The 12,821-nt window shown below is 34.6% G+C and overlaps 1 protein-coding gene and 1 long non-coding RNA gene across 13 annotated transcripts in view; one reads left to right on the top strand and one right to left on the bottom strand.

The window, feature by feature from the left end:
• Positions 1-936: 936 nt before the first annotated feature.
• LOC128922630 (uncharacterized) lies at positions 937-7,500 on the bottom strand. Of its 4 annotated transcripts, none has more exons than XR_008471814.1 (5): positions 7,083-7,500; positions 1,806-6,207; positions 1,421-1,743; positions 1,190-1,360; positions 937-1,125 (listed from the first exon to the last, which is right to left on the bottom strand). It is a non-coding gene; the product is annotated as an uncharacterized LOC128922630 (long non-coding RNA). The 4 variants fall into 4 exon arrangements; XR_008471813.1 differs by having other exon boundaries at positions 7,134-7,500; XR_008471816.1 differs by having other exon boundaries at positions 1,806-2,004; positions 7,134-7,274.
• LOC105219329 (synaptic vesicle 2-related protein) overlaps positions 1,597-12,821 on the top strand; it is a 469,576-nt gene continuing 458,351 nt past the window's right edge. For 5 of the 9 annotated variants that reach the window (XM_054233805.1, XM_054233807.1, XM_054233802.1 and 2 more), the window contains exon 1: positions 2,335-2,468. The gene's annotated coding sequence lies outside the window, so the exon portion shown is untranslated. Of the gene's footprint in view, positions 1,733-2,334; positions 2,469-6,109; positions 6,251-12,821 lie in introns of those variants that run through there. The other 4 variants (XM_054233801.1, XM_054233799.1, XM_054233795.1 and 1 more) reach the window with 4 other exon arrangements.

The raw sequence follows: 12,821 nt of genomic DNA, 5'->3' as shown, positions 1-12,821 counted from the left end.
ACCGGGTACCCACACTAGTCGGATTGCAAAATAGCTGGAAGCTATTGATAAGGATCTAAGACACTCCTTAACTATCACAGAGCGTACTGTCATCGATTTCAATGCCAGTATTGCCGCCCTGCTGTCGGAGTGAATACATACCTCTCTAAACCATACGAAGCAGTGCGTCCACTGCTTCTTTGATCGCAGCGACCTCTGCTTGGAAGACACTACAGTGGTCAGGTAGCCTAAAGCTAGTATTGATAGAAAGCTTTCTACAGAAAACTCCCCCTCCCACCTTTCCCCTAAGCTTCGATCCATCCGTGAAAAAGCTGACTGCACTTCTCCTCCATTGACTTCTACCTGCCCACATATCCCTAAATATGGATAAAGTTCGAAAGAATTTAAAATTTTGGTTTGTTTACATTTTAATCTGCCAAAATGGGATTTCTCGCTTTTTTGGAAAAAAACCAAACTATTGTGAATGAAAAAACGCGATGAACGGCAATGCCTCTAGTTTAATATACAACCCTCCAAGACATGTACCGGCGAATTCTTCGGTGAAATGCCAGGGAGCGGTACTAGCAGTTTCAATGAAAGTTTCTATGCCATTCCTAAGGGCGAATTGACAAAAGTACCCGAAACTATTGTGTACGTGTGATCGTTCATCCCTTTCTTGCACATTACATTCATCATTTAACAATTTATATATACCTCTTGCACAATTCTGTGAATGATCATGGTACAATCACCGATGAAAGACCCAAAACTGCGAACCAAAACTACATGTGCACTTTCAGTACAGTTCTTGGTACTATTACGGATGAAAGACCTAAAACTGCGAACGAAAACTCCACGTGCACTTTCAGTACTGCGACCCACAAAAGCCCAGAAACTATACCCTCTATTTTCGGTAAGTTCTACCAAATCCCAAATGAGAATTTAATAACAAAATCATTAATTATATTTCATATTTATTGAAAATATCATGCTGTGTTTATTATTACATTTACTTTATACATATATTATCGTACTACACTATATACATATGTATAAAAATTTAATAGTTGAACAATTTTTGCTATCGGACAAAGGCTGGAGGAAGAGCGGCAAATATCAAATACCTCGTGCGGGTTGGAAGGGTTTCTATAGAATATAAAGTAAAATTTGAAATTTTATAAAGTTTGTAATAAAAGTTGGTAATAATTACCTTATGTTTTAGGAATTCTAAATCTAGCACGGTACCGTTCAAGTCTTAACATCCATGCTCTTGCTGTAGTATTTCCATTGAACTAATTTCGGTGAATTTATTTCCTTGTAAAGCGATACAAGAACGTTATGATTCCTCAATACAAGTTGAAAATGAATCAAAAAAGTCCTCCTAATTAAACATACAAAAAGTTTTTAAATTTCTATGAGCATAACATTCACTAAAATTTACCTTTTAATTTCTGTGTTTTAGTTGCTAATGGCACGGCCAACTGATTTGCCGGTAAGTCCAAAAATGCTGCAATTGCTTCGGCAAAACCCAGTTGACACACGTCGCGATGATAACCGGTTTGGACCCAAACCATGTCGTCACAATTTTTCACGTGCTTGTGTTCACCAAAAGGTTTAATTGCACGTAAAAAAAGTGGCATTAAACCTAATATCTGGTGTGTAAATGATTTGTATTTGATGTAGCAGCGTTTGCATCCATACTTCTGGATTTGATTGCAGCACATATTCCATCGCTTCGAAAGCGCCGTATGAGGTTTGAAATATCTATATTGAAAATTAATTAGAATTTAAGGCAAGATAATTTATTAAATTCAACAATTATTTACGTATTCAATGGTTTCGCCCCTTATGTTGACCATTGTTGGCGTAGCTTCTATTGCGTGCTTCGAATTGAGTGTGTGATAAAGTATTACTGTATCACCCCCTTCAATTTTATATTTCGGCTTTAGAATACTTTTATTTTAGGTTTTACTTATTTAAAAATGCATGCTTCAATAATTTAAACTTTAATTAGGCTGCAGATCACTGATTTAAATAAAACACGCAAAATAATACTTCACAAGCAACCATGATAAAGCTCAAAACAGAACTTGTTCAAACACACGATAACTTGAGATGTTTCTTTCTATCATTCAGGGTGCTGTACGAGAAGGAGTTGAGGTATATGTTTATGCACGTTTTGCCCTTTGTTGCAGACGTGTGTATGTAGTGGTGATATTCAAATTCCTTTAAATGTGTTGGAGTTTCGGTAACCATGACTTGCTGGGAAGCTATGATAGCTTATGACAAGCCAACATAATTATGTTGGCTAAGTCTTCCATACAAAATAAGCTAATAGCTTAATTTGCTGGTCAAATAAAACACGCCTATTGTATTCGCGTATGAACGCAGTTTAATTTAACAGCTTGTTTTTAAGGGGACGTTTTTCTGTTCAAACCTGTATTATACAGCTTCATTTAAAATTTGTGTTAAAATAATAAATAAGTGAGGTATTTATTTTTAGTTATTTCTCAACATCCAAACGTATTCCTAGTTATTTACAAATAATAGTTTCTTTACAAATCTTAGTTGCTATCATTATCTGCAAAATTTTTATGTCTATCGCTTAAAAGTTTATTATTGCTATTTCGAGTTTCAAACCCGATAACTATAGCATATGAATGTACAGTCAGCGTCAAAAGAAAGTGTACAAAACTTTCCTATATTGCTTGTATTTTTTATATTTTTGCTAAGTGATACAATGTAAGAATTTATGCTTTTTAAAAGGATATGTAATACTAATCAAGTTAAAAAAAAATACACTTTGATTTGAACATATTTGAATTTGAATATTCATACATACATATAAACAGTGATCTAAAAATTTCACAGAGAAATGTTTTGACTTCAAATTTACTTATGTATCTCTTATAGCCTCGACAGATGAGCGAAATTAATGCGGGGGAAACTTTAGTATACTATCCCAGGCTTTCGGTAATAAAATGGGTATCGTTGGAAAGAGGAGGTTCTCCAGATTAAGAATAAATATATATATAGCTGCAGCTGACTTAGTTTTCGAGATATTCGCACTTAAAGATGAAAAAAGTACAACTTTTATCTCGAATTTTCACAATATATACTGAATATTTTATTAATATTATGCACTTATTTTACACTTACACTTCACCACATTGTTTCTGCATATTTATTTTATAAAATTTATCACGAAAATAGTTGTAAATAAGTATTTAACATTTTACACAAATCACTTAATTTCAACAATAACAAAAAGGGTTGTAGCTTGACAAGTAATAAGTGTTGCCATATCAGATATTTGTCAAACGAATGGGAAGAACCAAAATAAATAAATACCCCAAATGCAGAAAACAAATGCCCTATAAAAAGATTACATAAAGATAATATAAGGAAAGTTTATGATATTCACTCTATGTACTATAAGTAATGGAAATGAAAAGTCTTTCGTTTGAAATACTTTCCGCATTGGCGGCCTTCGGCCGCGCTTCAAAAAAATAACCCTGGTCGAGCCAACACCGGGAGTTATCAAAGAAAAGGTACTACCGAGATTTTGCATTAGTCATAACACCATTATGGTTTATATATTTGGTGTATAATCCTTCTTTTTTCTGTTTATTATTATTCTTTTAATTTTTGCAAAATATTTGATATGGCAACACTCATTACTTGTCAACCTGCAACCATTTTACTATTTTTTAGACGAAGATTTGCTTAAAATGTTAAATATTTATTTACAGCTATTTTTGTCATAATTTTTATAAAATAAATATGCAGGAACAATGTGGTGAAGTGTAAATGTAAAATAAGTGCAAAATATTGATAAAATATTCGGTATATATTGTGAAAATTCGAGATAAAAGTTGTACTTTTTTCATCTTTAAGTGCGAATATCTCGAAAACTAAGTCAGCTGCAGCTATATATATATTTATTCTTAATCTGGAGAACCTCCTCTTTCCAACGATACCCATTTTATTACCGAAAGCCTGGGATAGTATACTAAAGCCGACCCTTAATGCGCCTTAAGAAATGCTTATGCGTATTAAAATTGTATTGTGACAAATGGGAAATTTTGTGTATTTAGACAGCTGATTGAGAAATCTGGCTATTCCTTAAACAAAGTAAACAAATGTATCGGCTCATTTTCGTCGCTGGTTGTCGTTGTTGTTTTTTCTTTCTACCATCTGAAGACATTAAAAAAGTTATTAATATATTTGCCAATAATTGAATTGACAAAATAGAAGCATAAATCATTTGTTTACGTTTTTTTCTTCTCATTTGTATCAATAGCAATAGCTAAAAAGGAACTCAAATTTGGTAAATTTAGCTAAATTCACGGAATTTTTGTTCATTACTAATTTGCTTTAAAATGAATAAATGCGCGAGTTAAAGTAAATCAACGCCGCTAGTGCAAATTAGTGCTGCCGTCTGTCTAGGATATTAAACTAATTAAGATATTGACTTGAATCCAAAAGTGAGATACAGTTCGTTTTATTATTTATTTAGGTATTAAGATCAGTCCCGATTTTTTTTGGCGCCGCGATCTGAAAGTACCATTTGAAAGAGGAAGTCCTCCTGATAAAAAATATATAGGTTTCTAGGTACCGCAGACGTCTAGTATTTCAGATATTCGGTTTTAAATATAAAAAAATGGAAAATTTCAAGAAGCTAGATATTTCACGCACTTTCCACTTACTCACTTTTTTCACTTCAAATATTTGAAATGAATCGGTTAACATTCACAAAAACACATAAAGTGCCAAAACTAAGCTATAAATAAAGCTATGGAAGTAAAATTTGGTATGAAGGATCGCACTATGAAGGGGCATACTAAGTTTTTTGTCCATATCTCGCAAACTACTAAAGCTATATCAAGGAATCTTTCTAGAGTCGTTTTTTTAGGTACTACCTTATACAGTCCAAAAATGGAGGAAATCGGATTATAACCACGCCTTTCTCCCATACAAAGGTTATGTTGAAAACTACTAAAAATGCTTTTATTCGGTAAGGAAACCCAACAGAAACTTTAAATTTTATTATAAAGAAGGTGCAGAAGAGCTGCACTCAAAATGGTATACAAAATTTTAAATGGGCATGGTTCCGCCCACTTATTGGTCAAAAACCATATCGACCAATTTCAATGAAATTTGGTTCATAATATCTTCCTACCTTCCCAAAGATATGTTGTGAAAATAGTCTAAATCGGTTCACAACGACGCCTACTTCCCATATAACAGAACTCTGAAGTCGGTCTGAATAATTTACTTTACAATATATAAAGTTAGTACTAGTGATGATGTCGGAACAGAACTTCGCTGAAATACTGTATTTAAAGAGTGCCATCACCGTTCTAAAAATCGTCGAAATCGGTCCATAAGTTTTCAAGACCCTATATATCGAACATGAGGACCTAAGGACCAATAAATTTTTTACCGAAATTATAGTTAAGTCTCTCAGATATTTTGAAGAATTTTTTTTTGAGGGAATATGTTTCTTCTAATAATATGTCTCCGTGCCAAATATTAGTGAAATCGGGTCATAACTTCATCTTTCTCCTATATACCTAATATTAGGGTTTTCAAACTTTCAATGGACTTTATACTATATATATCCCGAATATGTGAGTCAAATTGTTTATTATGAATAGTTCGGTGACACCCGAACTTAGCCCTTCCTTAATTGTTTGAAATACTTTTATGTAGATGCATTGCATTAAAAGAGTACCAAAATAACTGTATAGCTTGGGTATAATTGCAATTTCATTTATTTGCAAAAGGGGAAGATATTAAGTGCGTGAATTAAATTGTCAAAATACAAAAATAAAATCTTGATTTGAATATAAAATTTTCAGAAAAGTAAGTATTGAGTAACTCTGATTTATTTTGGTCACCAATGGGACACAGTAAGCACTGAACGTCTTATCAACGCGATCTTATAAAAAAATATTTCAAAAGGGAAAACATATAAAGAAATTAAAAATTTAATTGGTTGTTGACCGACTTAAGGGGTTACATGGGTTTTGTCGGGTAAAAAAAGGCCTATTTATAATCTTTTTTTTATGTAAAATAATATTTATTTAATTCAAACTTTCTTCTGTTTTATAGCATATTAAAAGAATAATTTCTTAAGTTAAAAAAAAATTAAAACCCCTCCATTGTGACGTAATTTCTGGTGACCCCTCGGAAATATGTGCGTCCGCGTTGTCAGCATAACTCCTGACAGGATCATCCAAAATGAAAAAAAAAATATGTGTTTTAGGTAAGACCATAAACTCGTGCTTGAATGAAGGAAATACAAAAAACTAAAAAGTGGAATTTTGACAGACATTTTTCCAAAAAAATAAAAATTTAGGATAATATTCTTGAGACATTGTAGAAATTAATAATCAAAAAACAAAAAAAAAGATTTTTTGTATCCACGAAACCCATGTGAACACTGAACACGAATCCTGAAACATTTTTAATTATTTTAGGAAAGTGAAAAGTATCTCGTAAACTACTAAAGCTATATAACCAAACAAAATAGATGAAATCGAATAATTACCACGCCCACCTCCTATACAAAGGTCATGTTTAAAATTTCTAAAAATTGTTTAACTCACTACCGAAAAACATCACAAACACTAAGTTTTACAGAAGAAATGGCTAAAGAGAGCTGCTCTCAGATTTTTTTTACAAAAAGGGAAAATAGGGTGTCAACCTGATGATACAAGTTCACAACCACGCCTACTTCCCATATCACATAATTTTCAATTTCATCTGATTCGTTTTATAATATCTGTGTACATCAGGAACCAATGCAGATAGCGGAATAACACTTTACACAAATACTGTAGTTGAAGCGTGGCATCACTTTTGAAAATATGTCCACAATCAGATTATAACTTTTCAATGCCTCGCATATCCAACATGCACAACTAAGTGCCTAAGGGTAATTTTTCACCGAACATATCTATAAATCTCTCAGATATTTTAATTTAAATCAGAGGGAATCTTTATCTTCTAATAGGGTGTCTCTGTACCATAGAACTGAAATTATTCCATATATAAATATATCATACACTAATATCCACTAAAACACATTTACGCACAGCACACATATTGACAGTATGAATAATGGGTAAGTTTCTCTCAATACGAACTGTTGAAGTGCCCCATTGTCTCATGAGCCACTAATTCAATAAAATTAGATCGAAATGAGCCATAACACCAAAAAATACCAAAAGTATAGCTGAATGAATAAAGTGATACGAATAAGATCAAAGTAAAACTGCCTTTTTAAAACGCATAAGTAAGTCGATTTATTTGTTTCGATTGTTATACAGTCGCCCAATAAAGTCTACATACCCCCCCGAAAATTGCAATTCTGAGTCATCTATGCACATTGGAAAAACAAAATACATACCAAACGAACTCTTATTAAGAGCAATAAGATATTTTGACAATTTTTTTTTAATTTTTCTATATTTTAAAAAAATATTTCATAAAAATTGTTTTCCAAACACAGAAAAGTCTACATACTCCTAATAGTACGAGAGCTAGCAACGTCAAAAAACAAGAATTTCAGGTAGGCCAGCTTTTAGATATGCTATCTCTCTCACTCCCCCGGACATCATACAGGCTATCTGGCTGGCGGTAGCGGTTGCGTTCATCAGTGCGCATCGTGCCTATACAGGTAAAGTATTATAATTTCAAATCATTTTAAGAAGTTTTTTTTTTAATATTTTTATTAAACAATTCTCAACAAAAACTTAATATTGCCAGATATTTTTGATGTTGTTTAAACGGTGCCAAACGCCTAGGTTAGGTTGAAAATTACTAAAAGTGGGTTAACTAACTAACGAAAAACGTCAGAAACACTAAATTTTGCAGAAGAAATAGCAGAAGGGAGCTGTACTCAGATTTTTTTACAAAATAGAAAATGGGCGTGGCATCGCCCACTTATGGGTCAAAAACCATATCTCAGGAACTACTCGACCGATTCGAATGAAATTCGGTATATAATATTTTCTTGACACCCTGATAACACTGACAAAAAATGGGCGAAATCGGTTCACACCCACTACTACTTTCCTTATAACTCAATTTTGAAATCCATCTTATTCCTTAACTTTATAATGTAAAAATAAGGAACCAATGAAGATAACGGAATAAAACTTTACACAAATAGTTCATATTATCTTTGGCTTCACTTGTGAAAAAATTGTCGAAAACGGACCATAACTTTTCAAGGCCCCAGATATCGAACATGTTGAACTCAGCGCCTAAAGATATATTTTAACCGAAAATATGGGTAAATCTCTCAGATATCTCAATTTAATTCAGAGGAAATTGTTTTCTTCTAATAGTGTGTCTCTGTTCCAAAAATTATTAAAATCGGGTCATAACATTTCCATATACCTCATTGTAGGTTTTTCAGAAATACGGTGAGCTTTATTCCGCATATATGTATGTATTGGTTAAATTTCTTCAATAAATTGCGAGAGTATAAAATGTTCGGTTGCACCCGAACTTTGCCTTTCCTTACTTGTTTGAAATAATTTTTATTGACTACAAGCAGCTGTTGTCGTTTAATAAAAAATAGGCGTTTGGCACCGTGTAAACAACATCAAAAATATCTGGCAATAATAAGATTTTGTTAAGATTTGTTTAATAAAAATATTAAAAAAAAACTTCTTAACATGATTTGAAATTATAATATTTTACCTGTATAGGTACATACGATGCGCACTGATGAACGCAGCCGCTACCGCCAGCCAGATAGCCTGTATGATGTCCGGGGGAGTGAGAGAGATAGCATATCTAAAAACTGGCCTACCTGAAATTCTTGCTCAAAAACGTTGCTAGCTCTTAGACTATAACCAAAACGTATTTTCAACAAAAAAATAGTAATAATAATATTTAATTCAATATTTAGTGGTCCACCTCGGCTCTGCAGAACAGCGTTTAATCTGTTTTTCATTGAAAAAATAATTTTTTTTTTGTATAGTCTGTTGAAATAAGATCCCATTCCTCTAGTAGTGCGTTTTCTAGTTATAAATTATCATAAATACAAAAAATCTTTTCGTGAGATAGGAAAACTAGTAGGACGTCCAAAGTCAACCGTTCAAACAATAATTCGGAATTATAATATAACGAAAAGTGTACAAAGCAAGCCGAGGAGTGGTCGCCCGCCTAACCTTTCATCACGAGCAAAGCGTAAAATTGTGGCAGAAGTTCAAGAAAATCAGAGAATTTCGGCAATAGAAATTGCGAAAACCTTGGAAAACTCGGATATTGCTTCAGTGCATCCCGAAACTGTACGAAAGAGTTTAAGAGATAGCGGATTTCATAGTCGTGTACCCAGGAAAAAACCGTTTATTAGTGCAATTAAAAAACAAAAACGTGTTTTACCCTTCTACTAGCAAAACAGCGTCATACTTGTTAGAACTTTGAATAATTTTACATTTCACATATTAGCAGCTCTACAGCGGCCATTGTCGTCGGCAAAATTAGAACCATTTATAATTTGCCGACAACTTCAAGCCTGCTGTCGCGAAGTCGTGCTGTTGTCTAAAAAGCTGTTCCCATAAGAACACGTGTATTTAATATTTGACAGATGTTTCTCGTCGCTTGTCGCCAATGTTTCCAGGCGAGAGAAATCGCTGTAGGCCATTTTTTTTTGTATACATTTTGACATTTATCCTTTTCTTCGCAAAATTATCGATAAAACTAGGAATAACACCGAAAATCTAGTTGTGTAAAACGTGATAATTTTATAATCTCGGATTATCAATAGAGGAATTTTTTAGGATAAATGTTCACTTTCTCTATTCTCACGTATTGGTTGTATATGGCACCACAGGCCTTTTCTATACCTAGTACTTCCGCTTGGAAGATGCTGGATGAGTTCGGTAGGCGGAAGGAGAGTGGGATGTCGAGATCAGCTGATTCAGGAGTACGTCAAGCGCATCTTTAGGGCACGACTTTAAGGGTCCGGTAACCCGCGCACAGGCTGCTGGCCACCACCTAGTGCTTCGTATGTAATGATTGGTCTGATTACTGCAGTGTATGTACATCCACATGACTATATTCGGTTTTAGGTCCCATACCTGCCGATTATTCTCTTGCAGGTATAATAGGCCATATACATGGCCATTTCCAGTTCAGTTTACTATCGATCTGTATTAGCTGTGGAGGACAATCTGATCTTAGTGCCGCTGAGCGAGGGAACTTGGAATTGAGGTATTTTGGTTTTATTCGTGAATAGCATCAGTTCTGTTTTTCCCGGATTAACTCCTAGTCCGTTTTTCTCGATCCATAGGTGTAGCTTACGTAGGGCTCTTTACATTATCACAGAGATTGTGGAAGGAAATCGTCCTGATACCATTAGCACTATGTCGTCTGCATATACATTTGCTTTCACTACTCCTCCGTTGAGTTCATGCAGTATTTCATTCAGCGCAATTACCTATAGGAGGGGGAAAGAACACCTCCTTGAGGAGTTCCTCTGCTGATGTAGGTTGTTCGTGATGCTGTTCCGATTATTGCTTTTACCATTCTGTTGTAGTTGTAGTAGCGGTTATCTATCCCTGCCTGAAAGGAAAGCATAAATCTAGCTGTTGTCGAGGTCATATAACGGGAGGCCCAGGAAACGTGCTGTTTCGACAGGTTGAGACCAAAGGGAGAGGTGTTAGATGAGTTGGGCATGCAAAAAGGTGGTTAGCAGAGAACTGCATGAGTGCCTAATTTCCTTACTGAGAGTAAGCTTGCTTCAAAAGCGATGGCGGTGTCCACTCACAGCTAACATCTACTCAAAGAACTATGAGTGGAGAAGCTACTAAGCCAGTCGTGTACTTGCTATTGCATATTAATTGTATTTGTTTCACACCAAGAATGATAGAAGACAAGATTACGACATAGTGACACTCCCACGACCCACGAAAGGGAATAGGCAACATAATAATTGTCAAATGGAAAACGGAAATGTGAAACATAGTGAACCAAATTGAATAATGTGCAGATAAAATATCACATCTATAAAATGATCCAATATAATAAATCATATTTATAATTATATATGTTTTGTTACAAAAAGTTCGCCATTTTGCCAACTTTTTTGTTGGTTGGAAAAGTGAAAAAAACTCTTTATATACGACTTTTTTGTACTATTGTTGTTTAATTCGGCCATTGCGGACTTCTTTTTCAAGTTAATACATTTTTCACTTAGAATTTTAAATAATAATTAAGCACTAGTCGTGACTTCAGCTCTTTGTTTTGGTTTTATTGTTTTGTACTAACGTGCAATTTGTCAGTTTTTCTTTCGTTTTTTGTTTTGCTCGCTTGTTTGGGGGTCGTGAGAGCGTCACTCAACAGGAAATTAAAACCCAAAAAAGCTAACTGTAAACGAATGGCGTAATCTTGTCTTCTATCATTCTTGTTTTTACACATACTTCTTTTTGATTTTCACTGACAAGTGGTGATCTTACTCATGACCAGCAAAGGAAAAATCAAGAAACACTCATCACCAGTAGCGCGTGTACTTGCTTACTATTATATTTTTGTTTGTGTATTCTTTTTTTTCGTGCATCAGTTTTTTGTGCCTTGCTTATTAGGAACTGCAAACTTTTGTTGTTGTTTTATGTATGCTGACGCAATTGTGTCATTCGTTGTGGAACATCCCTGCAAGAACAATGTCAACCTTTTGACTGTTCATACGATAATTAGAATTGAAAAATTTTTTAGCCTGTAGAATTGAAATATTTATATCCCTTTTTAATATCGTAAAAATTTGCTTTTGGAAAAAAGTTATTATGATTTCTTGTCCATGCATATACACACTAATTATTGTTTTGTTGATCATTTGACCTTCAGCTGTTTCTTACAGGGTCCTTAGCACATGGATGGAAGCGTCTTCGGCTGCTCGATCTGCTACTTGTGTAAATCACATACAAAACACACAAAACTAGCGTGCAAAGAACAACAAAATATTAAATGAACTCAATACTCAGAGAGTTGCTAAAATCTGAGAATGTCATATACTCAAACCGTTTTTTTGAGTTGTCGCTCAGCTTAAGTAATAACATGAATATGCAGAAGAGAGTTAAGTGTTTTTTAACCGCTTTGAGCTAAGTGGAAAAATTCTGTGAGTGTTAAAACCACCGCGACATATTTGGCTAAGTGTTTTTGATACACAAGTATGAGAAATATGCGAGTAAGCACGCTGTGTATTTTGAGTGGCGGTGCACTTGAGGGTCACTCTGGTTTCACGCGGCAACTCGAGCTCTTCGTCTGCTATAGGTGGTGGTTTGGTTCCAAGGACGCCATTCACTGGAACGGAGTCAATGAAGGTGTTAATAGCTCCACTGTGAATGGCGTTTAGAGCGTGTCTAAAACTGTTTGCGTCCGCAGTCTGGTCGGTATATAGATTAAGTTCGTCGACGTGTTGTAGGAATGATCTCTTGATGCACCTGGGGGCGGTTCTGCTTCCAGCAAGTGACTACATGGGTGATTTCAACGAAAACACCCAAGTAGAAACTGCTTGGTAAGCAGTTCGTTATGCTCTTTAATAGGCAGCATAGTGGCCTCACTGTGTAATTGTGTCATTGGTGACATCAATAGACATCCTGTAGCTGTTCGGAGTGCGGTGTTTTGACACGTCTGTATCTTCTTCTGCTACGTGCCACTGCATCCAGGCGACCATACCGGTGCTGGTAATTACCATTCTGTTCATGAGCATCGACTGTATCCATCTTCACACAATATCGTCAATGCCGCTCTGAGATAGAGAATCCGTAATTGTGTTTAGTTCTATATTCTTGAAAACCCCCTCTATATCGAGAAAGGCAGCC

The sequence above is a fragment of the Zeugodacus cucurbitae genome, chromosome 6 (assembly GCF_028554725.1).
Source record: "Zeugodacus cucurbitae isolate PBARC_wt_2022May chromosome 6, idZeuCucr1.2, whole genome shotgun sequence".
Classification (NCBI taxonomy): domain Eukaryota; kingdom Metazoa; phylum Arthropoda; class Insecta; order Diptera; family Tephritidae; genus Zeugodacus; species Zeugodacus cucurbitae.
The sequence above is the reverse complement of the archived record's forward strand: the minus strand, read 5'-3'. Positions and strand labels throughout refer to the sequence as shown.